Below are 5,009 nucleotides of genomic sequence, written 5' to 3' on the forward strand. Positions count from 1 at the left end.
TATCTTTAGTTACTCTTCCACTGAATTTTTGCATTATCACTTTAATGTACTTCCAGAAAGAAGATTCAATACATTTTTTTTATTTGGGAAGGGCCATATTACATCCAGATCCTTATGCCTATGAAGTTCACTGAGGCTGCTTTCTGGTGTTATAAGTCCTAAATTATTCCCTGTAATTCTAAATTATTATTGAAATTTAGTTCTGACATAACATGTGTATAATCTTCTACTTTGCTTAGCAAATTATAAAACCTGAAATGTGATTCCATTTTCTTGTTTTCAATATTATGAAGGAAAAAAGACATAAGATGCCAAAGCTAATTTGCAACTCTCCAAGAGTATATTTTTTAGGGCATGATCTATCTAAAACAGGGAATTGCTTTCCTTAGATAGACTGACATCTATTCAAACTTTTATCCTTTGCCAGTATGTAATGACAACTGAGAAGACTTCTAGAAATTAGCTGGAAACCTCACACAATTGAAAATCACATATTTGTCTATGAGTATGATAGATCAAGGCAACACTGCATGTTGGTGACGGGCATATTGAAGAAGAATCAGCCAAGTCCTTCTTGTGGGAGAACAACTCCATTTGGTTCACGAATGTAACACACCATCAGGCTTACCAGCATCTCTCAAGTAAACTTGGTTTTCACACTGTATGCTTAATGCCTATTGAGCGCATTGGACTGAAATGAAATTTGCTGAGTATCCCACACAAACCAATGCTCCACATGCGGGTTTCACATGCTACCAACTCCACATTCAGAGACAACTTCAGCGCCAAAGCCTTTTTCACATAGCCCCAAATACAAAGGTTTTGGAATCACATATTCGTCTATGAGTATGATAGGTCAAGGAAACACTGCATGTTGGTGAAGGGCATATTGAAGAAGAATCAGTGGAGTGCTTCTTGTGGGAGAACAACTCCATTTGGCTCACTAACATCACACACCATCAGGCTTATAAGCAGCTCTCAAGGAAACTGTTTTCACACTGTATGCTTAATGCCCATTGAGCGCATTGGACTGAAATGAAGTTTTCTGAGTATCCCACACAAACCAATGCTCCACATGTGGGTTTCACATGCTACAAACTCCACATTCAGAGACAACTTCAGCGCCAAAGCCTTTTTCTTTTTTTTTTTTTTTTTAAGTTTTATTCATTTTATTACAGCCAGGAACCTGGAATCTCTCCCGGGTCTCCCACGCGGGCGCAGTGTCCCAATGCACCGGGCTGTCCTCAACTGCCCTCCCAGGCCACAAGCAGGGAGCTGGATGAGAAGTGGAGCTGCCAGGATTAGAACTGGCGCCCATATGGGATCCCGGGGCTTTCAAGGCGAGGACTTTGGCCGCTAGGCCACGCAGCTGGGCCCAACATTTTATAGCTTTTAATAACCTTCCTGCCTTAGTCATTCACATTGGTTAGAGTTTCAGGATTTTTCAGAGAAACAGAACCAATAACTATATTAAATCGATATTATCGTACATAATATTTGATAAATATTTTAGAGGTTATAAATCTATAATAGTAGTTCTATGTAAATATATTCACAAATTTGTTATGTTTAATAAATATGTGGCTATAAGATATTAAATTTATGTAATTATTGGTTCTACATAAATATCAGTTACATATATAAAATATATATAAAGAGAATTCAAAAATAAATGGAATAATTTAAGTTTTTGTTATGGAAAAGTTAGAATTTAAAAAACATAATATTTTTTGTAGTACATAATATTCAGCACTTTAAGAAGATATGTGTGTGTGTATAAGAGAGAAAATGGGATAGAGGAAAAAAGGTTATCAATTTACTACAACAAATGAACAGAGAATTTCAGTTCCCATAACTGTAGATTTTAATACTTCATTTGAATCCAAATTTTTAAATGATATATAAATACAAAGCATTAATATTGCTCTTTAATGACAATAGGAAGAGTTGATGTCCTGCTTTAAAGACAATAGTGAAATAATTCTGTTTCATTTGGGTGAGTATCAAACTTGTGCTGTATTCTGTCCTTCACGTAGTTGGGTGAGACACACACATTATGAATTTCAAAATATTTTACTCAGGCCACAAATTTAAAATAACATCCAAAGATACCCTGGCAAACCAAACATTGCTCTTGCTCTATTTTATTTCTTCTTCTTCACTTTCCCTTTATCCTCCTTTACTTTCCTCTTCACCTCAATGCCTGTTTCCGACCCTTGTCCAATTGAAACGTTTCAACATACCTGCTTTGAAAACCCTATTAAGGTTTTCCAGTATAATTTTCAATTTGACTTATTAAATACTTCATTGAATTATGTTTTGTTTTATTTTAATTCAATGTCTTTATATCTTTTTAAATTTTAATTCAATGGCTTTTTTTATCTTTGCAGAATTCTGTATCCGTATCATATACTGCTTTCTTTTTATTATTTAATAACTTTGAGTTATCTTATAATTAATCTTCTGAGTTTCTTTTCAGATATTTTGTTATTGTCCATTTCCTCACAATCTATTGACAATATATTTTTTGTTTTCCCTTTGGGGAGTCATATTGCCTTCCTTTTCCATATTGCTTATGTTTCTAATTTTTATGCTACTGGGTAACACTTGTTTTGATATATTCTGGGTTCATTTATTATTATTGTTGAAGGGTTTGTTCCTGGAAGAATGTCTCTGGATTGGCGCAATTGTCTAATGGCTTACTTTGGTGCTACAGAGGTGTGTTCTGAATGGGGCCAGGTAGTTTTGGTCACAATTTATGGGTGGGTACAAGCTCAGAAAAAAAAAAAAACCAGACTTGGACCTGGTTTCACAATTCTGGTACAGTCAGTAGAAGAATGGGAGGACAGAGCTGGCTAATACACTCACATTCTCAGCCCTTCTTTGTGTCCGAGTGAACCAACCGATCTAGAACCTAGAGCAAGATCATGTATTCACCTCCCCCCCAACCGACACAGGCTCACGCATCTACTAGAGCACTGACTGCAATGTGTCCACTGAGCCCCCAGTCCTTCAGGATGCAGGAAGCTCGGAGTTTCTGCAGTCAGACAGGTTCTGATGAAGTCAGCCACCAACCCACAGTCCTTTTAGTTGTATGGCTTATGTCCTAAATTCCCACAATCACAGCACATCAGAGATCCACTACTGCCCCTGTAAGCTGCTCTCTTCCGTATGTGAGCTGTTCACTGTTTCCCAATTTGGCACAGAATTTAGCTGCAGTTCCACCTTAGCAAATGGAGTCTGGTTGATGAGAGGGTGAGAGGGAGACAAGATCTTCCACACCCCCACCCCCCATGCCAGTTTCAGGGAGCCAGGTAGTTAGCTAGCCCTCTGTCAGCTCCCAGGGCCAAACTGAAAGCTAGAAGGGACTGCAGAATTTTTCTCTTGGTCAAAACTGCTAGCAGTAGGGACCCTCTTCTCACTTTGCCCCAAAATAATGTGATTCTGAGCCAGCATGTCTTTCATTTCTCTCTCTGAATCTTCACTTCTGTGAGTCATGTTTTCCTTAGAATTGCAACAAGAATATTTACTTTGGGAAATTTTAAGGGATAATCTCATTGCTGAATTGTTGCCAAATAGAGTATGCCTGTTTTCATTTCTTGAGGTAAATTCTTCCCTTCATCCCGCCCCCCACATGGACACACATACACTTTTCTAGTTCATAAGCAGTAATTCCTAATATGGCTAGAAATTACTTAACTAATTCTTTTCGTAACGGGTAATTACCACTAACAGCATTTAGAAATTATCTTATGCTATATAGTTTCAACTCATCTACTGGATGAGTCTTGCTTCTAACAGTACCTGTATGATCCTTGACAAGTAACAAAGACAATGATAATACTCACTAGCAACATGTATTATTAAAAGTTTATTTGCATTGTGAAAAGGATCTGTTATGGTGGCTTGTTCGTTTTTATTTCCTGAAAAACTTGATGTAAACATCCTTTTAAAAATCTGATTCCCTAATCTCCTGCCAAGAAACCTTGACATACTCTGAAATGCAACAATTCAGTCCTATGAAATGAGATGAGATGAATCATATTTTTTGGTTCTTCTTTCTAAATTACAGAAATTTCAGGCAGGGCAATATGGGTAAAATATGAATGTATCTTTTTTTTTCTTGCTCTATTGATTTTTTCTTTTTTTTTATTGTATTTTTGTTGACAATCTTTACATAGTTAATTACGGTAAAAAAAAAAAAGGTTCAGGGGTTATAGGGAAGTGGGTAATAGTATTATGTCCATATTGTTTCCATCATGTATCTGAGGTAAAGGGGGATATTGATGGAGAAGCCCCACCCGGTTTCCCACCCACCCCAAGTCCTGGATGTGGGGCATGCTGTAAAGACTCAGAATTGTTCCTATCCATGGAAATCTTTAGTAAAAGGCGAAAGATTTATACGATCTGAAGAGAAACCAGAGTATAAAATATGAATGTATCTTAAACTAGGTTTTCTCAGGAGATTATGGGGCCTTTAATCCAGGGAATGCATATTGCAGTAAAAAGAACTTCACCTCTTAACTAGAAGTCTTATCTCTGCTTACTGCAGATTTCACTGTGTCGTTTATATGTCTCAGTTGTGGTGCTAGTAGACAGGAGTGCTTAACCATAATGCTGTTTTGCTTCATAGCATTGTTTGAAGCTGAAATAGAATAATATGCACATATAAATACGGTGACTTGCTTTATGTGATGTGAATGCTAAATGGGAGGCAGAGTGTTATTTTATAGAGACTTAATTCAATTGAATTCGCCATCATAATGATAAGTTCACATTCTTGTGTGAAACCGTTTTGTTTATGATACAACACTGGATAATTTGGGAGCCCCTAAAAACCTGACTTAAGAAAAACAAAAACAGAGAATAAATGCCTGTATCCAATTTGTGTTAAGACTTTTTGTGTTAAGACTTTTTATTTATATATATTTTAGAACCTCGAAAACAGAAAAAAAGAAAAATTGAAAGTGAGTTTACCCATCATTTATAAATAAAATACTCTGTTCTCA

At 36.4% G+C, this 5,009-nt stretch overlaps 1 non-coding gene across 1 annotated transcript; it reads right to left on the reverse strand.

The window, feature by feature from the left end:
• Window positions 1–4,313: 4,313 nt before the first annotated feature.
• On the reverse strand, window positions 4,314–4,427 carry LOC118760670 (U5 spliceosomal RNA). Its single transcript, XR_004996911.2, has one exon. It is a non-coding gene; the product is annotated as a U5 spliceosomal RNA (small nuclear RNA).
• Window positions 4,428–5,009: the final 582 nt, after the last annotated feature.

The sequence above is a fragment of the Ochotona princeps genome, chromosome 8, assembly GCF_030435755.1.
Source record: "Ochotona princeps isolate mOchPri1 chromosome 8, mOchPri1.hap1, whole genome shotgun sequence".
NCBI classification, from domain to species: Eukaryota; Metazoa; Chordata; class Mammalia; order Lagomorpha; family Ochotonidae; genus Ochotona; species Ochotona princeps.